Consider the following 23,285-nt stretch of genomic DNA (forward strand, 5'->3'; position numbering starts at 1 on the left):
CTCTAGAGGGAACAGTGAGAAACTGAAAATCCAATGATACCTTTTTTCCTTTTATCCAGAAAGATGTGTGCATTCAAGAGGAAAGCAGAAAAGTCTCTGCGTAGGCAGGATCCAGGTGGTCTGGATGGCAGAGATTGTTCTGAAGGGAGGTTTGGAGATAAGAAAATAATAATATACAAGCATGTCACATGATTTGTAAGAATATTGTTTTGTGGAAAAAAGCTGAAAGGATTCCCCTTGAAAACTGACACAAGACAAGGATGCCCTCCCTTACCACTCCTATTCAACATAGTATTGGAAGTTCTTGCCGGGACAATCAAACAAGAGAAAGAAATAAAGAGCATCCAAATAGGAAGAGAGGAAGTCCAATTATACCTGTTTGCAGACAACATGATTCTATATCTAGAAAACCCCATAGTTGCGGCCCAAAAGCTCCTTCAGCTGATATACAACTTCAGCAAGTTTCAGGATATAAAACCAATGTATGAAAATCACTAGTATTTCCGTACATCAACAACAGCCAAGCTGAGGGCCAAATCAGGAATGCAATTTCATTCACAATTGCTACAAAAAAGAATAAAATACCTAGGAATACAGCTAATCAGGGAGGTGAAAGATCTCTACAATGAGAGTTGTGAAACAGTGCTGAAAGAAATTACAGGTGACACAAAAAAGCAGAAAAACATTCTATACTCATGGATAGGAAGAATCAATATCATTAAAATGGCCATACTGCCCAAAGCAATTTACAGATTCAATGTTATTCTTATCAAACTACCAATGACATTCTTCACAGAACTAGAAAAAACTATTTAAAAATTCATATGAAACTAAAAAGGAGCCTGAATCACCAAGGCAATCCTAAGCAAAATGAACAAAACTGGAGACATCATGTTATCTGACTGTAAATTATGCTACAGGGTTACAGTAACTAAAACAGAATGATACTGGTACAAAAACAGACATAGAAAAATGGAACAGAATAGAGAGGCTAGAAATAAGGCTGCACATCTACAGCCAACCGATCTTCGACAGAGCTGACAAAAATAAGCAACAGGGAAAAGAATCCCTATTCAATAAATAGTACTGGGATAACTGGCTAGCCATATGCAGAAGATTGAAATTGGACTCCTTCCTTACATTATATAAAAAAAATCAACTCAAGGTGGGTTAAAGACATAAATGTAAAACCCAAAACTATAAAAACCCTGGAAGGTAACCTAGGCAATACCATAATTGTGGATATAAGAATGAACAAAGATTTCATGATGAAGTCACCAAAAGCAATTGGAACAAAAGCAAAAATTGACAAATGAGATATAAATAAATGTAATAACTTTTGCATAGCAAAAGAGACCATCAACAGAGTAAACACACGACCTACAGAATGGGAGAAAATTTTTGCAAACTACACAGCTGACAAAAGTCTAATACCCGGTATTTATAAGGAACTTAAACAAATTTACAAGAAAAAACCCACAACCCCATTAAAAAGTGGGCAAAGGATATGAGCAGACACTTTTTAAAAGAAGACACTCATTCAGCTAACAAACATATGAAAAAAACCTCAATATAATTGATTGTTAGAGAAATGCAAATCAAAACCAGAACGAGATACCATCTCACAGCAATCAAAATGGCTATTACTAAAAAGTCGAAAAATAACAGATGCTGACAAGGTTGTGGAGAAAAGGGGACACTTACACACTGTTGGTGAGAGTGTAAAATAGTGATCCATTATGGAAAACTGTGGCGATTCCTCAAAGAGCTAAGAACAGAACTGCTATTTGATCCAGCAATCCCATTACTGGGTATATACCTAGAAGAACATCCATCATTCTACCATAAAGACATGTGCATATGAATGTTCATTGCAGCACTATTCACAATATTAAAGACATGGAATCAACCTAAATGCTCATCAATGGCAGATTGAATAAAAAAAATGTGGTACATATACACCATGGAATACTATGCAGCCATAAAAAAACAAGATCATGTCATTTGTGGGAACATGGATGGAACCAGAGGCCATTATCCTTAGGAAACTAATGCAGGAACAGAAAACCAAATACTGCATGATCTAACTTATAAGTGGGAGCTAAATGATGAGAACTTGTGGACACAAACAGGGGAACAACAAACACTGGAGCCTGCTTGAGGGTGGAGGCTGGGAGAAGGAAGAGGAGCAGAAAAAGTAACTATTGGGTACTGGGCTTAGAACTTGGATCTGTGTAACAAATTCCCATGTCACGAGCTTACCTGTGCAACAAACCTGCACTTGTACTCCTGAACCTCAAATAAAAGTTAAAAAATAATATTTAATTTATTTTTCTTGCAAAGCACCTGGAACAATTTCTTGATTGATATTCTGAATCTAGTTGTATGTTCCACTGATTCACATATGAGAATAGTTACTATCATTCCTGCTTTCCTCTCATCATCTCTTTTGGGAACAGAATCATTCTGAGACCCAATAAAGGGGGAAGTGGCATTCTTAAGTAACCTGGGGTTCAGAAGTGGAGGCAGCAAATAACTAGGGCCAGTTTTCAGAAGCTGACTTCAAAGAAAAACTCATTTCCAGCTGGAGCACAGATTTGGCTGCAGGCCTTCTGCTGCAAGTCTTCAGCTGTAAATTTCTTTTTCAGATAGCCGAATACACCTTCATTTATATTAATATGCTTTCTACATTTCAGAAGGCAAATCTCTCTAAGGGGTCTAGAAACTCACGTCATTCATACATCGGTATAAATTGCTTACTTGAATTCAATAAGTTATTACTCTCTGGAATTCTACATTATGAAACCTATACAAATGGGTGGTAGATTAAACAGAAGAGTAAACCACTGACACCTATAAATAATAATTGAGTTGATTAAATTAGAGCTACATCTATTTTGTGCTGTAATTAATATGTGCTCTCTATTCTTCCTCCTGTGGGGAAAAGCAAAGGAGTGTTTTTAATTCTTATATAAACATGATGCCCAACTCTCACTTATGACTATAAAAAAAAATGTGCTGTCAGGAATAGTCAGAATGTTCCCACTATTCAAATTTGGTTTTGATTTATAAAAGCCTCCTTTTGGCATCTGTGCTTCCTAGTTATTTCAGTGCTTTTTCAATGTCATGGTCTCATCATCCTTTTGAATATCTTGAAAAAGTAGTCAACATTTACTTCTGTTTCCTCTTTTCTATTTCAAAACTTTATAGTCCAAATTTTGTCCCCACTGTTTTCTCAAATCACTTTACACAGCAAAATGATGCCTTCATGTTAGTCAAATTTGAAGGGCTTCTCTATGTTCCATACACTCAATTTTATTGTAAAGTTGAAACATCTTCTCCGTATCTTTGATTCAGTGTTTTTTTTCTTCCATCTGATTTACTCGCTTCTCTTCCAGTGCCCTTCGTTCAAAAGTTAGAAGACTTCCTTAAAGACACTTCCGTGACTTAAACCAGTGGTTCTCAGCTTTGGTTGTACGTTAGAATCACCTGGGAAATGTTGAAATACTAATGATGCCTGGGTACTATCCCGAAAGGTTCTGAATTAATTATTCTGAAGTACAGCCTGAGTATTTGGAGTTTTTATTAACAGGCCCCCAGATGATTCTGTTACTCTGCCAGGAGAGAAAACAGTCTTAAACTGTGACTCAAATTTCAGGGAAGGCTATTATTTTTTCTTTGAGGCTCCAACAAAATTGGTTCAAGCTCCTGTTCCATGGGAAGCCCCAGGTCCTTTTAAAATAACTTTTAATCCTGGGGATTGACATTCTTGTGGTCCTTTCTGGTTACAAGTTTTTAACTTTCTCAATAGTTCATTTCATTTGCATATCACCTCCTTAACCAAATGGTCCTCTTACTTCTGCTCTACACAAATCAAGATGTAGACCTTGGCCCCCTTTCCCTGAACCACACAGGGAAGACATTTTCATGGTGGTAGACTTTTCTGAAGATTTGGGTCAATCTAAAGGTTTTGCATTCAGGCAAATAAGCCTGGAAAATTTCTCTGTGGACTCTAACTTCCTCCCATTTACCTGAGGGTTCTTTTGCCTGAAAGACCATTCTCATATGTTAATTATCCTCTTATTCTAAGTCGTGTAGATTTCCATCCCTTTGGCTCACTTCTTAGTGTCAGTCTTATCAGTCTCTTAAAATGGAATAGAGTAGTATATAGGTTAATTTTTCCTCTAATATAAATTATACCTCCTCATGAGGTAACTGCAAAATCAGTAGACTGGGAGAGATATAGAAGAGGAGGTTTAAAAAGGAAAAGAAAAAGCTTATTACTCACAATGTATTTCAATCCCTGCTCCTGCCCAAGTCATAAAGAAATCTAATGTCAGAAGAGACACAAACAAAATCAGGAATCAAAGCAAGAAATTAATCCAGATGAAAAAGATTTGAAATAAGTATGCTTTGGGTGTTCAAACAGATGAGTGAGGCATGGTTTCCACTTTTAAAAGACACCAAATTATTTATTAACACAGACAAAAATGAAACTGGTAGATATTAAATATAATTGATCATACTTCTTAGAAATAAAAAAATATAGTCATTGAAATAACAATGTAATTACTTCAGTTATTCATTACAGTTTAAGAGACTACCCCAAAATTTAGTGGCTTAGAGCAAGTCTTCTCATGATTCTAGTTTGGGACCTTGGGGGAGTGCTCAATTAGGAACATTGACTGGGGTGCCTTATTTAGCTACGGTCAGACGGTGCCTGGACTGTGCTAGAAGGTCCCAGAAATCCTTCATTCACAAGTCTCAGGCTTTCACCACGTTGCTTTTTTCTCTCTATCTTGTGTTTCATCATTCAGTAATCTAGCTTATGCTTCGTTAAAACACGGTAGCTGGTTTACTGAGGAGAATATGAAAGCAAAAAATGCAAGGCCTCTTGAAGAACCGGCATGGGCACCGTGTCACTCTGCCACAGTCTATTGGTCAGCTGCATATAGGACTGACCTAGGTTCATGGCGAAGGAACACAGACTCAATCTCTCCCTGGTGGGATTGGTAAAGTTTCATTGCAAAAAGCACATGGGATGGGAGACAGTGCTGTGTTTATCTTTGGAAACACAGTCCTCTGCTGCAATAGACTGAATAAACTCTATAAGAAAAATAAAAAATTGGAAGGAATGACCCAGAAAACAGCATAAATAAATAAATAAATAAATAAATAAATAAATAAAATGAATGGGCAGTTGAGAGGGGATTGATAGAAAGAATAGTTGAGAGAATGACAAAGAAGCAATATTTAGTGAGATTGTTGCTAAACATTTTCCCAAACTGAAGAAAATAATGAGCCCTAACATCAAAGTAACTCTGAGTAACAAAATAAATAATGATACATCCATGCCTAGAAAGCCATAGTCAAACTGCAAAGTGTCAAAAATTTAAAAAATACTGTTTAAAGCTACTGGATATTTACTTCATAATAAAATGAGAAATAAAATTTAAACTAATAGATTGCAGAATACAATGGAATATTTTCAGTGTACATAGAGATACATAGATCTTCAGTCTAAAATTTGATAGCCAACTAAGCTATAAATTTATGATGTCAGCGAAGGTAAGACATTTTTAGACATTGTAAGTCATAAAGAGTTTATGATCTATAGATTCCAGTTAACTTTGCAAGATGAAACATGAATGAAGGCAAAGGATGCAAGAAACAACAGCAAACATAGAAACTGATAATGTATTGGTAAATTTAGTTATGTAACAGTTAAAAAAACCTGCTGTTAAAAAAATTCTATATACTATTATTTTAAACAAAATAATATGATAGGGTGTGGTGATGTTAAAGACTGCTATGTTGGGAGGATGATCAGAATGTGGAATAATACCTTTGTTAGAATAATATATGGCTAATTATACATGTTAAGATGAAGATCTAAGATTTTAGAACTAGCACAGATTTAAGTAGAAAATATAGAATACTTTAGCAAATCAACCAAAGGCAAGAGATTAAAAAGAAAAGAAACAAGTAGAGGTAGTTAACAGAAAACACAAAATAAAGATGTTAGAAATAAGTCCACATACATGTGAAATTGTAATAGCATAAATTGATTAAATTCACCTGTTAAAGAATGATGGTTAGATTAAATTTTTTAAATTCCTGCTTTATAGTACTTATAAATAAGTTGTATAGCAATTTATAGAAACTATAATTTAAAGCAAAAGGTATGAATAGAGACGGTGATACTACAAAATAATACAATGGACAGTCCATCACGAAGATATAGTAATCATAACTGTTTTTTGTTCACAGTATAGCCTCATATAAAGCCAAAATTGACAGAATTAGAAAGACAAGTGGACAGGCCCACAACTAGAGTGAGAGATTTAAAGATATTCTATGAGAAGTTTGTAACTTCTGATGTAATAGATGAAACGTTAATAATAGTATATAGCAGAACTTTTTTTGTGCCCCATGTCTTCCAGGAGCCCTAAGAGAGTGTCCTTTTCACTGTTGTGATTTCTCACTGGGCCTGGGACACCTGGAGCACTTCTTTACTTCCTGCACTTGCTTACACTTGTGAACTGCTTAAAACACTGATAAAACTGATCATGTTCCAGGTCAAATTGGTGAGCAGATACTTAAAAAGAAAACATAGTGTTCATATAGGAAAAGAAACAAGGAAATTAGTGCATTCATGTACAATTGCAAGGTTTTTAAATGGGCATAATTTTTTGGCACCATAATTTGGCAACACTTTAAAAAAATGTTTAGAATTTTGCATATATTCCAATTCAGCATAGCAATCCTAGAAAGATTTTTTTTTACCCCATAATAAAATGAGAAATAAAATTTAAACTAATAGATTACAGAATGCAATGGAATATTTTCAATGTACATAGAGATACACAGATCTTCAATCTAGAATTTGATAGCCAACTAGGCTATAAATCTAATCTAATTACAATGTAATTATACAAATGAGGAAGTATATATGCATAAGGAGATTCATCATAGAGTTATGTGTAGCAGGGATAGAAAACAACCTAAATGCCCCAAAACATAGAATTGGTTAAAATTTATTTGCAATTATTTGATAGAATAATATCTGGTATTAACAGAGATATAGAAGCGAGTCAGTCAATAGTTGGTATTTGTAGCATGGCATCGTTAACCTGAACCTGTGGAAACATGGTAAATAGATTTCTTCTCACTTAACTAAAACATGGTCTCAGGACCCTCTTAATGTCAAATTCTAAGCAGCCATAATCAAAAGAAGAAATAAAAGAAAACATGAAACTTATGAGCCATACCTATTGCATAAGAATAGCTAATGACATAGAAAAATATTCATTATGTATTGTTAAGGGGAAAAGGCAGATTACCAGAGAGTACACTTCTGAACACGGATGACTATTAAATTTTCTTTAAAGAATACTTGTGTTGACATATGTACAGATAAAAATGTTAGCATGAGTGTTAAAAGTAATTATTTTCAGCTGGTGGGATTGTATATGACTTTTATTTTTTATTTTATTTTTCACTGTGAAGTTGTATTACTTTTATAGTAGAAACTATATTTTTAAAAATATTTTTACTCATTCTTGAGGCCCTAGCATCTAAGAAACCTGCATACTGAATCAATTTCTCCCTTGACTCTTTAGGCGTCTCGAGCCTCTTTCATGGCAGTTATCAAAGTTTGACCTTTGTTAGAGTAATCTATGTATGTGTGCCTTCCTCCTCATCTAGATTGGAATTTCTGGGGTGTAGTGACTCACACTACTCCACACAAGTGGATTGCTCTTAATAGGTGCTAGGACACATAGTGTTGAATTGAATTGAATGAACTTTTGGAACACCATTTCATCTAAGTCAGATAGCAGTAACTCAATACACCACGTGTTCAAGTACAGAGTCAGTAATTGGAAACTCTAATTCCAAGTGGCTATAGAGTGTTGAAATGAAATTAACTGGCTTGTTGGGCTCAGTGAATTTCTTCAATCCTTATATAGAAATTTTCCCATACAACATTTTCATTTGGTGCAAGTAAAGGCAAATTTTTTACTTCTACTGTTTAGAACTTGGTAGGATGAATATTTTAGGTAGTATGGATTATTTAGTTAAGATGGACGATTTGGGCAAAAATTTTCCAGTTTTCTATTTGTAGCTGAGGAATAAGAGCTCATCTTTTCAGAAGGTTTTGGAGTCAGCATATGTAGACAGTTTTTAACCTCTGAACCCTGATGGGCATGATGTGTCATTGTTAAGAAAGGCCGGGCTGGAATAATTTCTCCACTGGGCAGAATATTCAGTGATCCAGAAAAAGTTACTTGTTCTCATGCCTTTGTCTATATTTTTAAAACTAATTTCTGATAGAATGTACCTAAAGAAGAAGTACTCTGAAGTCAGGATGGAAGTGGAGCACAAGAGAGAAACTTCCAGGACACACTTACTGGTACAAACAGAGAACTTGAAAAGCTAACCTAGGTCTGAAATAAAGACACTGGAGCTGAAGAGTAGAAATATCCTTATTTCCAGGCGAATTAAGCTAAATCTCATTATCAGCTAATATTTTCTTAAGTTAAGGCTTACATAACAATACAACAAGTCACAGTGCTAGAGTCTCTTTTGTTCACTGTTCTGCTTTTACATTAGTCATTACCAAGCCATTTCAGGAAGGAAAAAGTGCCTTCTTTTTAATGATCTTCAAAAAAGGAAAGTACATAACCTTTGCGGGTAAAGTATTCCAGAGCTGAGCAACACTTGCTTTAAACAGAAAATAACATTATGTATATAAATAACTGGCAGTAAAATTGAAGTCTATGCCCTTTTGTTCTAAGCTTAATGGTTGTGGGACTTGTGAGCCTGGTTCTCAGTATAATAAAACTTCATTTACATGACAACTGGCACCAGCACCAAAATTATAATTATTAGGGAGATGTCAATAGAAGATTTAGATGTGTCTAAAGTTTATTGCAGTCTTTCCAATTATTTGTAGGTGGTTAAAGGTGGTCGTTCGGATGGCAAAATCACTATGCCTATATCCACATGTGATTTTGTGTGGGTCATGAAGAAGAGAAAGAACTACATTCATGCAAATAAAGTAACAACATAATTAACAATTCTTACTACTTTCTTTTCTCCAAGGTAAAAACCTAGCCGATTTTTTTTCTTCAGAAGACTTCATTTCATAGAAGCATGGCATTTAATAGTCAGACAGGACTGCTAAAATCTTCTAGACTAATCCATAATTTCCCAGGCAAAAAAACACAGGACTAGGGAGTTTTAGTTAGTGAAAGAGTTGGTATGGAGGGAGCACAAGGCTTCTCACTTCTGGTCCTGGGCTTTTAACATCATCTCATTATATTTTTCTGCCTTTTCCCCCAGACATTTTTTCCCCAGTAGAGATATGTATACATCAGGACCTAAGTTAGTGCTACTCTAAGTGTAATTCTTGGATCTGTGTTGACTCATGACTGTTACTGATCAATGATGAGATAAGTAAAGACATTGAAAGTATTTAGAAACTCTTACACGCAATTTGACAGAATAATTTATGTCTGTTGAATGTAACAATAAACAATTCGGACCTGTGGTTTTATATGTCTAATTATGTAATTTTATTTACTTAGAAATTCTTTTCTATAATGTTTTATAAATACACTGATCTTTGCTGGATTAGAAATAAAAATTGAGCCATTGCCACAGATGGATGGAGAAACACTAGTTTAAGTGGGACATTGTGTTTTCCTAACAATTACTGGGGCATTAACAGAACAGAGTATCTACAAACTTATAAAAGTAATTGAAAAGAGTGTGCTTAGTATTTCCATTATGGTTGGAGTTGGACATTTGAAGTGACTAGTTTATGGGAAATAAGATAGGAGAAGTTGAAGAGCATTGAGCTATGACACATTTTTATGGCATTCCACTAATTACTCTCTAGTTCAAGTTCTTTCAGTAATATGATCGTTTTTTGGCCAAGTTCAAGAAATCTTTTAACAATTCATAGCATATAGGACAATTATTATATACTATTGCTCTAATATATTTTCCACCATATTTTTAAATACACAGTTAAATCTACATTCTTTTCCTTAATTTTGAAATTTCTGCCTAAGTCTGCTAGTATTTGTCCTTACTTACCTAGTCAAGTTTATTCTAATCAGTAGTCTGATTTCATCATGATTGTAAATCAGTCCTCTGGGCTTTCTTTAACCTATAGATTCTGTAAGCATAACTGCTTCCCAATATTCAAGTCAAAGAAAAATGCAAGGATACCATAGTATCAGTCACAATGAACTATTCCTGGATATTCTCCCAAGGTTGTTGATATGGTATAGTTCTATGTCCCCACTCAAATCTCATCATGACATGTAACTCGCACAATTCCCACCTGTCATGGGAGTAACTCAGTGGTAGGTGATTGAATTATGGGGGCGGGTTTTTCCTGCACTGCTCTCATGTTAGTGAATGAGGCTTATGAGATCTAATGCGTTTTAAAACAGGAGTTTCCATGCTTAAGCTCCTCCCTTTGCCTACTGCCATCCATGTAAGATGTGACTTGCTCCTCCTTGCCATCTGTCAAGATTGTGAGGCTTCCCCAGCCATATGGAACTCTAAGTCCAATTAAACTTCTTTCTTTAGTAAATTGCCCAGTCTTGGGTATGTCTTTAACAGCAGTGTGAAAATGGACTAATACAGTAAATTGGTACAAGGAGTGGGATGTTTATGATTAGATACCAGAAAATGTGGAAGCAACTTTGGAACTGGGTAACAGGCAGAGGTTGGAACAGTTTGGAGCGAGTCAGAATAAGACAAGAAAATATGGGAAAGTTTGGAACCTCCTAGAAACTTGTTGAATGGCTTTTATCAAAAGCCTGATAGTGATATGGACAATAAGGTCCAGGCTTAGGTGGTCTCAGATGAAGATGAGGTACTTGTTGGGAACTGGAGCAAAGGTTACTCTTGTTATGTTTTAGCAAAGAGGTTTGCAGCATTTTGCTCCTGCACTAAGGATTTGTGGAACGTTTCTACTTGAGAGAGATGATTTAGGGTATCTGGTGGAAGAAATTTCTAAGCAGCAAAGCATTCAAGATGTGACTTGGGTGCTGTTAAAGGCATTCAGTTTTATATGGAAAGCAGAGCATAAAAGTTCAGAAAATTTGCAGCCTCACAATGTGGTAAAACAGAAAAACCTATTGTCTGAGGAGAAAGTCAAACCTGCTGCAGAAAGTCGCATACGTAACGAGGAGTCAAATGTTAATCCCCAACACAATGGGGATAATATCTCCAGGGCCTGTCAGAGGTCTTCACAGCATCCCCTCCCATCACAGGCCTGGAGGTCTAAGAGAAAATGGTTTTATGGGCTGGGCCCAGGGTCCCTGTGCTGTGTGAAGCCTAGGGACTTGGTGCCCTGTGTCCTAGCCACTCCAGCTGTTGCTGAAATGGGCCAATGTAGAGCTCAGGCCGTGATTTCAGAGGGTGCAAGCCCCAAGCCTTGTCAGCTTCCACATGGTGTTGAACAAGTGCACAGAAGTCAATAATTGGGTTTCGGGAACCTCTGCTTAGATTTCAGAAAATGAACGGAAATGCCTCAATGCCCAGGGAGAAGTTTGGTGCAAGAGCTGGACCTTCATGGAGAACCTCTGCTCAGGCAGTGCAGAAGGGAAATGTGGGGTCAGAGCACCCACACAGAGTCCCTACTGGGGCACTGTCTAATGGAGCTGTGAGAAGAGGGCCACTGTCCTCCAGACCCCAGAATGGTAGATCCACTGACAACTTGCATTGTGCACCTGGGAAATCCACAGACACTCAACACCATCCCATGAAAGCAGCCAAAAGGGAGGCTGTACCCTGAAAAGCCACAGGGGCAGAGCTGCCCAAGACCATGGGAGCCCACCTCTTTCATCAGTGTGACTTGGATGTGAGACTTCAAGTCAAAGGAAATAATTACAGAGCTTTAAAATTTGACTGCCCCGCTGGATTTTGGACTTGCATGGGCCCTGTAACCATTTTGTTTTGGCCAATTTCTCCCATATGGAATGGCTGCATTTACCCAATACCTGTACCCTCATTATATCTACGAAGTAACTAGCTTGCTTTTGATTTTACAGACTCATAGGCCGAAGGAACTTGCCTTGTCTCAGATGAGACTTTGGACTGTGCACTTTTGGGTTAATGCTTAAATGAGTTAAGACTTTGAGGGACTGTTGGGAAAGCATGATTGGTTTTGAAATGTGAGGACATGAGATTTGGTGGAGCCAGGGGCAGAATGATATAATTTGGCTCTGTGTCCCCACCCAAATCTCATCTTGAATTGTAATTCCCACAATTCCCATGTATCATGGGAGGAACCCGGTGAGAGGGGATTGAATTATGGGGGCAGGTCTTTCCTGTGCTGTTCTTGTGTTAGTGAATGCATCCCATGAGATCTGATGGGCTTAAAAACAGGAGTTTCCAGCTGAGGCGGGTGGATCACAAGGTCAGGAGTTCAAGAACAGCCTGGCCAAAATGGTGAAACCCTGTCTCTACTAAAAGTACAAAAATTAGCCAGGCATGGTGGCAGACACCTGTAATCCCAGCTACTCAGGAGGCCGAGGCAGGAGAATTGCTTGAACCTGGGTGTCAGAGATTGCAGAGAGCTGAGATCGCACAACTGCACTTTAGCCTGGGCAACAGAGTGAGACACCATCTCAAAACAAACAAGCGAACAAACAAACAAAAACACAAGAGTTTCCATGCACAAGCCCCTCCCTTTGCCTACTGCCATCCATGTAAGATGTGACTTGCTCCTCCTTGCCATCTGTCATGATTGTGAGGCTTCCCCAGCCACATGGAACTATAAGTCCAATGAAACCTCTTTCTTTAGTAAGTTGCCCAATCTTGGGTATGTCTTTATCAGCAGTGTGAAAATGGACTAATATAGTCATTAATGACTTAACTGATAGCTGCTCCCTCAGACACTCCAACCATTTATTAACCCATAGAACACAATAAGGGAAGACTCCTAGCCACCTCGACTACCTAACAGTTGAAACCTGAAAGTGAAAAAACTGTGAGCATGAGTAAGATAGCTATCATAAAAGCTGTAATGATTGTGAATGCCAGGTCACAGCATGGAGGTGCCGCAAGTCAGTGTTAAGTCTTGGTGTTGTGTAGCCTCAGATCGGTAGCTGATACTGTTCCTTTAGTCATGAATAGCCTACACACCCTGGACACAGACCCCCTCAGACAGCACTTCCTCTGTGAAGTTCATTTTAAGACTTTCATTCCCAGGGCACTGACAGAGTTTTGCATGTGTTTCAATGGCTCTTCTCTAACATTGCTGTACTTTTTTGTTTACATATCTGCCTGTTAGCAGATATTTCCAATAAACAGATAGAAAGCAGGCAGTTTCATGTATACTTGTGTCCTTAGTACCTAGTGCATAATAAGCATTCCACAGAATTTGTTGAAGAAATTGTTAGATGGTTATCTGATTTTCCTTTCAGTTCTTCTAAGTATAAAATCACACATGTGGCCCCAGCTAGTATATATCTTTCTTAGTCATAAAATCCACATACAACCATAGTGTTTCGGTCTATCAGTAGGTAGCAGTTTCATCTTAAAAATATCGGTGATTTCAATAGGAAGTATAAAAGGGGCTGGGGTAGAAGGTGCTTGGGTTGAGAATGAAACTCATGCCTGCATTCATGTTTCTGTTGTCATTTTATTAACCTACCTGCCTTGATGTATGACGCTTACTTGTCTTGATCAATGAAGAACTGATCGGCTCTTCCCTCCAGTCAGGCATATCCCTTCCCTTCCTGCCTCCTGTGGCACATACTTTCCCTTCCTGCCTTCCCAGACTGTCTCATGTCCAGTACACACTGTTCTTGTGTCCTGTTATTATTAACTTGGAGTATCTGCCTCATACAAGTTATTAAGTATGAAATGTGAGCACTATATATGAAATCTTGAATTTATACCAGGCCGGTAGTTTGTTAGACATCTTATTATATGCAGTGGGCATATGGAAGAGCAATGTGTAATCTTTGCTCTTGAGGGACTTACAGTTTAGTGGGAAATAGGTGGATTAATATTAAATTACCTAGTGCTATCATTAATTGAGCAGTCACTCTGTCAAATCTTCTACTTGTATAATCCCATTAATTTTTCATTAGTTGATACTATTATTATTCCCATTTTGCAGATAAGGAAAGTGAATCTTGGGGAGATTTTGTAAATTGCCCATGATCGCATTCCTTGTAAGAAACAGATTGAGGATTTAAACTTAAGGTGTTTGAATAGCAATTCTGCACACGTAATTGTGTCATAATATCTCTCTATAGACATTTCAACACCTCTTTTCCTAACTCCTCTAAAAATTTCACTGAGGAAAAGAAGAATAGACCTCGTTTTCCAATTATGTTTGATAAATTAGCAGATATTATAGCTGTCCTGCAGAAACTTATTTTCCTGTAATATTGATGGAGAATATCATGCAGAATCTTAAGTAAATTTTTAAGAGACTAAAATCTGTATCTCTGCTCAAGTATGCCAGGACCAATACCTTGTCATTAATTAAATTATTATTTTAAGTTTATTATTTAAGAAAACAAGCAGTTAATCACCCTTTGCCCTGATTTTTATAAGGGTCTTGCCAATCATTTTTGCCTTGATTTCCTCTCCCTCTTCTTTCCAGCTAAGTTTTTGACTTTATAATTTTCTAGGTTATTACTGCATTTTCCTTTTTGAAGCAGAAGCTGAAGGTTCTTTTGAATCTTCTTAAACCTGTCCAATCTTGTTCATGTTCTCAAACACAACAGCTATTTGACCCAAAAGGTCTCTGTTAATTTCATAAACACCTCATTATGAAAACAATCAGGCACTACAGACTTGAACTCATTAAGTTCCTCCCAGGTCTCCTCCTATTGTGGCTTGATTTCTTGCCCTTCTATCTTCTATGAGATCTGTTCTGTTTCCAATTAGAGTTCATTTTACTAGCATGATTTTTTTTAGTATTAGCTGTGATTAGTTTTCTATTGTGCTATAACAATAACAACAACAAAAAGACATCCAAGACACAACGTCTTCTTTGTCCTTCCAACCCTGAGAAATGAATCATATTGGGTTAGAGCCATGTTTTCCCTTAGTCTAGCAAATCCTTGTCTTCCTTATTCTGAAGGTGACTGGCACTAAGTAAGCAGTGAAAAATATCTTCTCTACTTTATGTGCTAATGGTGCTCTGGTGCTTTTTGCCTCATAAACTCAAAACAGAAACTACAATATTTGTTGAATAGATATTTATAATTCACTGGTGAATTAATGTATATGTGAGAGATTGATGTGAATTTTTGTGTGCTATTTGTAAGTCACTTTCTGCCATATTTGAAATTCTGTAATTATCTTGATAACCCCATTACCCAAGGAGAATCGACAGTTAATTCAGTTTATTTTTAAATGAAACCAACACATTGAATTTTGCCAAATATTTGATTATTAATGCCACAATTAGATTTTTCTATTTTTAACAGAATTTTAATAATGAGAATTATGCTGTTTGGTTTGTGAAACAAGCAGCAGAATTTCTTGATGATTTCATTACAAGAAAGATTTCTGTATCAAAGAACATTATTTTATCATAAGCTGCTCACACAATACATGGTGTATTAGTTAAGTTTCTCCAGAACAAATAAGATATATGTGTCTATATATTATCTTGATATTATATATTTATAACATCTTGAGATATATATCTCTATATATTATCTTTATATATCTATATATTATCTTGATATGTGTATATAATCTTGATATATTTATATACACACACGTAATATTTCAAGAGCTTTATTTTGAGTAACTGGCTCATATGATCATGGGGGTTGGCAATTCTAAAATCTGCATGGCGGGATGGCAGGCTGGAAATCCAGGGAAGAGTTGATGTTGTGGCTCCATTCTGAAGGCAGTCTGCTGGTAGAATTCCTCCTTCCTTGATAGACCTCAGTGTTTTCTCTTATGGCCTTTAACTGATTAGATAAGACCAACCCATATTATGGAGAGTGATCGACTTTACTCCAAGTCCACCAATTTAAATGTTAATCATATCTAAAATATATTTTCATGTCAATGTGTAGACTGGTGTTTGACCAAAAATTTGGGCATGACTACCTAAACTAGTTTGCACATAAAATTAACCATCAAAAGTGGCTAACCAGTTCTTAATTTTAATTGCCACAAAATTTAAAGACAGTATTCAAAATAATTAAGGAAAAGTACTTTCCAGATGGATGCAAGAACATTTTATAAAATCTCTATAAGAAAAGAGAGCAAACTGAAGTCATTTTTCTTTAGTTCTCTATACTTCAGGCATAAGTATTTTCAAATGTGAAGATGGAGTTTATAGTTAAGAAGCCAGATGACTGGAAAGAAGACTGTGTTAACGCTGAGGGAAATTAAGGCAAAAGTTACTGTCATTACTTTGAAAAACAAATAAGTAGAAATATCCACACATGAATTTCTTAACTCCTCTCTTAAGCTGTAAACTGCTTATGAATAAGGATTACATATCACATTTTTCTGCTCTTTGTGGATCTTAGCATATTGTTGGATAGTTTAAGTAAGAGAGAGAGAATCTCTACAAAAGTTAACCCACAAATTCAGTAGACGAAAGGACCAAGTAAAGCCAAAAGGGCATCAAGAGTGGAGTAAAGTGTAGAGGTTTGAGTGACTGCAAAGCATGAGAGGGAGGAGTTCTATCAGTTGTGAGGAGAAAGAGGCTGTGGTCAAGAAAAAGTGCAGTGAACTTGATATCTTGGTTGTAGTGTAGTGCTTTTAGACAATGTGATCCCTCTGCAATGTAAATGTCCAGAGATAGAGGTAGATGCGTGTCATTGATGAAAGGAGGGGCATGAATAGCATGATATTGAGGTGGCTCATAATTCATAAATACATTTTTTGTTACTTAGAATGATGACAAATGAAGGAGGTTGGGAAGAAAAATGTGTGTTCAGTACCATGTTATCTAGAAAGGTGGGAGAAGTTTCTGGAAGTTACAGATGAAGGTAGCATTGTCATTATGAAGGTAATTGACAGATGTTTATGACGGAGGTATGCCAAAGTGGCACCTTTGGAAGGCATTGGAACCTTTAGAAATGAGAAGCCAAGAGAAGGCGTTCCTCCATGACTCCCAAATGGCACTGGGAATGGAAAATTGTGACAGTTCAAGTTTTGATTTTAAAAAAGGGTTGAAGTGAAATATGTAAGGCGTGATGTGGGAGTATTCAAGGGAGGCAACTGAGGTAAAAAATCTGGGTCAAGAGTAGTTGAGAACACCATTGTAGAAACAATGAGTTGGGGGTAAACAAATATATACTTAAGACGTAATTTTCTTTTCGAGAAATATTGGGGGATCTAATGCTTTATGAACCCTGCTATATACATATACACACAAACACACACACCAATCAGCAATGCCACAAATTCTATTTAAAAAATTGACAGGAAAGTTAAAATTTGGAAGAGCAGCACAATATCTCACTATTTAATTCCTAATATTTAAGGACATTGATTTCAAACTAGGCATGTAAAAATATTTTTAAAATTTAAATATTTGTTGAGTTCCAAAGAATATTATATATTGCTAATGTATGTGCAAAGTATTACACTGAATTCAGAATCAAATTTTCTGTCTAGTAAATTAAAAATCTTATCAATGATAGATAAGAGTTGGGAAAAAGGATGCTGAGTAAAAGTGAAAACAAAATAGAGCAATTAGTATTCTCCAACCCACTAAAGTGGATGAATGAAAACTGTTACCAAGTAGCTCTTGGCACATGAATGATGGATAGTGAATTTACAGTGCTAAAATAAATCCAACTGATAATTCACCTATTAGACATTCTGCTTCCAATACTGTTTTGAATCAAGACATTTACTAATACAAGTACCAGATTCTGAGTTCATTAATGATACATGGACACATCTGCCTTTCATCATGTGATTCATCTCTAAAGGCAAATTCAGGTAGAATGCTGGCCTTATTTCAGAGAACAGCTTTAGATCAGAGAACAGCTTAGTTCAGAGCTAAGAGTTGATCTTCAAGGTTTCCAAGTCCTTTGATAGGCTTCTGGCATTTGTTGCTTGCTCTCATGCCTTTCATGCTGAAGCTTTTGTCTCCTTTGAGGGTTTGTTCTAAAGAGCAGGCATAGAGAAACACTTCTATGTATCTGGCTATGCCGATCACTCCATCACATTTGGGGTACTAATAACTTTGGGAATCCACCCATCTCATTACTGCACAAAGAACAATCAACTCAATTCTTTCTTTCTTATTCTGCAGACTGTGGCAACATATGCTCTGTGGGGAAAAGCATAAATGCTCTCTGCTTCACCTCAAGGGAAGAGGCTTTATTCTATCTTCCCTACATAAACCTGACAAGGGCATGCTTCAGCAGCACAGCCTTGACCTGTGGGGTTGCAGAACTGGACTAAATAACTCTGAGCACCCGTGAAAGTCCTATGGGGAATGCCTTTTCCAAGACAATGTTGTATTCCTTGAAAATGTATAAAGGAAAAACCCTGAGCTTGAAATGAAAAGGCACGATTTTTAGTCTAGCCCCACAACTTGCTAGCTGTGTAACATTATGCAAGCCTCCTTTCTGAATCTCCTTTTGGTATGAGAATAATAAGGTTTACCTCCAAGCTGATGTGTAGAAATAGTGAGCTAATAGATGAACAATTACCTGACAAAGATCCTGGTCTCAAAAAAATGCTGATCAATAAATGCTAACCCTAAAATGTCCTTGGTAGACATTTGGTAGAAGGCCAAGCATACTGTTAAGTGTTTTCCAGATACCATCTCATTTAATCCTCCTAGCCGTCTGGCGAGGTAGTCATCGTTTGTCTTCATGTACTTGATGAGAAAAGGAAAGCTGAGAGAATTAAAGCAGCTTACCCAAGTCACCCAAGAGTAAGTATAAATCATGGAATTTGAACTCATCTGACAACACACTGTTTCCTTTAGCATCTATTGGCTCTGAATTTGAAGTAGAAAATTAAACAGCTTTAAAAAGGAATAGATTGGAGCTCTATAGAACTCTTGTTCTCATATCCAGGTTACTTGACATTTTCCTTGCCTGACAATTCTCTCTGATATTTCCCCAAAAGTCATTAGAATCTAAGTGCTTGAGAATCTGTTTTATTCTTTTTATTATGTTTTATATATAGGCTACAGTGTCTGCAACGTAGTATAACATTAGTAAAAGGGTTTTGAATGATGAATAATTTCATGTGTTGGCTGGGGTAAAAATTTGGGATTGTATGGGGGAAGTAGGGCCTATAACTATTCAAGAGATATAAAGTAAATAATGACTGTGGATTCAAACGTGACACTCTTAGAACTAGTAAGAGCTTACAAAAGTGTTCTGGACTGCTGGGTCATTCCAAAGATTCATTAGACCAGCAATTAGCCAAAGAACTAGCCCAAATCTCATGCAGACCTTGAGATGATTTGGGTTTCTTTGACATTACTTGTTAAACTGGAGCTGATTTCATGACCCAGAAATCCCAATGTCTCTTCAGGTTTCTTTGATGCAGGTCATTCACATCCCAATAATGTCATACAAGCTGTAGAGGTGTATTCAGAATTGGCAACTATTAAAGGGAAGAGAGTTAAAGGGAAGTAATAGATACTGTGATTTATGGAAAAATACTGCTTCTCTTGCAGGGATCTACAGAATCAGAAAAAGAAATCATAATACCATTTCAAAATAATGGATTAAATATTTGTCAGAACTAGTAATAACTTCAAGGGCTTTGCCTAAGGGAAGAGGGCTGTATCTCTTGGACATTGATTCTGAAGGTTTTTATTCCCTTTGAGGCATCCTATGATCTCTATTCAATAAAGGAGAAAAAAACACACAGTAATTGATGGCTGTTCTCATCAGCTGGGGACATTTGCAGGTTTGGGAGAAGGAGAAAATGGGGCTGGAGTGAAAAGTTGGAAGCAGCCCACTGGATAATAGAAAAGGTTATAGATCAAACGATCTAGCTAGCATTTTTTAAAAAGGAGTTTGGGACCTACTCCACTCTTTTCTGTTAGGATCCTAACACTTGTATCTTCTACTTTTTGAGACACTGTTTTAGCACATAATGGGACACAAGTTTTAAATTAATTTCTTCTGAAGTACTGACAATTTAAATTTACCTTTAAAAAAATTATTGCTTCCCGAGCTAGTATACTCTTATCAGATAACAACTTATCAGTAAATAGATGTTTAAAAAATTAAAACTCTCCTTAGATTAATGTGTAAGCAATTATGATTTCAAGTTCTAATGTTTCTTAGAAAAGAAGGTTGTAGGTCCCTTAATACTCACAAGACTTGGGATTCTGGAAAGGAAGTAGTATAGTTCAGTGGGGAAAAATCAAACAAAAATATTATCTAATTTAGTAATCAGATATCTTGTATTCTAGTTCAAATCTTATATGAATAACACATCTTAATCTCAATCCACATTTAAAAAAGCTATCTGTCACATAGAATAGTACTCTTGGGTCTGAATTTCTATAACCAATATTTCTGAGTTATTCTACCTTCCTTCCCCACAAGCTCTAGCAATTTTATGTATTTGTGGTATGAAAGTTTTAGTTCCATTATTTAGAACAACCTGCAAGGTATTTACATATGTTGCGATTGTAACCATCTAACGATGTAGGTCTGTTGTGTAAGAAAGGGTTATTACTGTATGGAGGTTAAAAAAAAAAAAACTCCAAAAACCAAACAAAACAAATAGATGCGTCCATTCCATTTTTGATGTTATGACTAGGTGTTGGGAGGATAAATGAGTGATGAAAGACGCTCTTGAGTTCTGAGGAGGACAACTGCTTCATGCAGGCAAGAAATCATTGTTATTAATTACCTTTATTCACTTTCAAATCATCTGTTTCCAAACATGGGCACGTGTGGCCCGATTTTCCTATCTCAGTACCACCTAGTGTGTACCTTATACATATTTAATCTTCAACTGATTTCAAAGGAAGCAACATTATGTACAGATGGATGGCGCTGGAACAAAGGACACACATTAATTCATTTCTTTGATGATTTTTGTTCGTTTGTTTGAGACAAGATAGTTCATTCATATTAAACTATTGCTGACGGTATTATGCTAGTTTTTCTTTAACCTTAAAAAAACTAAATAATGCCATCTGGTGGTGAAAATAAATATTCTGAAGCATATTTCCAGAATTTGTTTATTTCATTTTTTTGTATGTTAATATCTTCCATACTGTAATAGTTTTTAATAAGTTGACTGAAGTCATTAGAAAGTAGAATAAAGATTTTACACAAAAGATGGAAATAAATAGTTTGGAATGTATCTAGCCAGATCTAATTATACAGTGACAAAATTTCCAATTCAAGTTCTTTTCACCCATAAAGAGTGGTGACAGATTATGCAAAACCGTGGAGCTGGTTCTCTTCTTAAGTAACTGATAGTAGTAATTTCCTGGCATCTGATACTATCATTTCTTCTGTAGCCACAATAAATAAAATGATATCCAGTCATGAAATTCGGAACTACTCTCGTGGGTGATAGACCAACTTCCTGAAAAGATATGATGCTTTTATTGATTCCCTCTCAAGTTTGCTTACCCTTGGAATTCAGGTCATGTCTGAAACCTAGAGGGGTATACCTGCTGGAAGATTTTGTTTTGTTTTTATTTGTTTGTTTACATGAGAACCTGATGAGTCTGCTATGATAACTCAATGGGGTTGAAACTGGAGACCAGTATAAGTGAAAGATTATATTTTACTCAGGATCCACTCTCTCCCACCCCTTCTGTCCTCTAAAGACTAGGGTGTCCCAAGAGAGAATTTATCTTCAGACAAATGTCTTCAGACAACAAATTTAATTCCTCTGTCTTTTGATTTCACTGAAAATGGGCTTTTTCTAGGGTAACAAGGAGGAAATAGGGCTGGCACAAAGACAGTGTTCAATAAATATTTGTTGAATTACATCAAAATGAAGAATATTTCTTCCCTCGCAGCCATTGTAAGAGACAACTTCAACCAAAATGAAATTTCTGAAATGTGAATGAACCACATCACTCTGTTGCTTAAAAATCCTGCAATGGCTTCATAATCCACTCCAAATTCCTCACAAGGCTACTCATAATCTTGTCCTTGAATACCTTTTGACTCATATTCTCTCATTTATCATTCCCCCCACTTGACTTCTCTGCTTTAACACAAACACATATCCATGTGCACGCATGTACATGAGTGTGCACACGCACGCACGTGCACACACACACACACGCGCACACACACACTGAAATAGATCTATCCCGCTCCCCAAAGCCAGTGTTCTGTTTAGCCTTTGCTGATCAAAGCACCCTTTCTTACTTTACCTAGTAAACTTTTAATCATTTTGAAAGATTCAGTTCAACTACACTACTTCCACAAGGAATCTTTTCTTGGGTTTCCCATGTGGACAATAGTGCTTTATCCTCCGTTCTCAGAGAACCTCATATACATACTCCAAAAAAATACAGTTACTTTGCTAAAATTGTTTCCATGGACATCTTCACCACACCACGTGTTTCTCAAGAGCAAGGGCTATATTCTATTTCTTTAAAATCATTTTAAAATGTTTTGAGAGGTAATCGACCCCATTAACTACTTATTAAATGCATGCTAAAGGCATGAATAATTGGTAGCATATATTGCTAATCAAGCTCCAACATCCAGTCTTTCTTCTTATTTAATAGAACCCCAACCCACTTCAACCTCTCTGTAGCTACCCAGCTAGGGAAGGTCCTATGACAAAGCTCTCATCATGAGATATAACTGGACAAGATGTGTGATGCTTCTTCCTTGCGACTTCCTTATTGAGAAACTGCTTGTTCTTAATTTCTTTCATCTTTTCTGCTTCTCACAGACTGAAAACAGGTGGCAATTGACAGTTTCCTTGGACTTAGTGATGGAAATGAATGTTGACGTTGGCTGAGCTCTCCTGACAGCCTGGAAACTTGCAGAAACTTGGTGGCCAGACCACCCTACTCTGAATTACTTTAGAGAAAAACCACATCCTGTCATATTTAAGCCACTATATTTTGGGGTCCCTTTATTACAGCAATTCAGGTGATGCCCTAGTTAGTACATGGTTGAAACAGAAACTATTTTCTATGATATTGAAGCTTTATTTTCTCAGCCTTGGACCATAGAAAATATTTCCATTTCTATTATGTATCAGGATAAAACCTAGAAATATGTCATGGAAAACAATTAAATATTACTTTTACAGGTAAGCTTCAAAACACTATCAAATTTCTATTTATT

At 36.4% G+C, this 23,285-nt stretch overlaps 1 long non-coding RNA gene across 1 annotated transcript in view; it reads right to left on the reverse strand.

Moving 5' to 3' along the window:
• LOC105554889 overlaps positions 1-23,285 on the reverse strand; it is a 53,161-nt gene that overhangs the window by 29,573 nt on the left and 303 nt on the right. The gene's annotated exons all lie outside the window — the stretch shown is intronic.

The sequence above is a fragment of the Mandrillus leucophaeus genome, unplaced genomic scaffold, assembly GCF_000951045.1.
Source record: "Mandrillus leucophaeus isolate KB7577 unplaced genomic scaffold, Mleu.le_1.0 Scaffold662, whole genome shotgun sequence".
Classification (NCBI taxonomy): Eukaryota; Metazoa; Chordata; class Mammalia; order Primates; family Cercopithecidae; genus Mandrillus; species Mandrillus leucophaeus.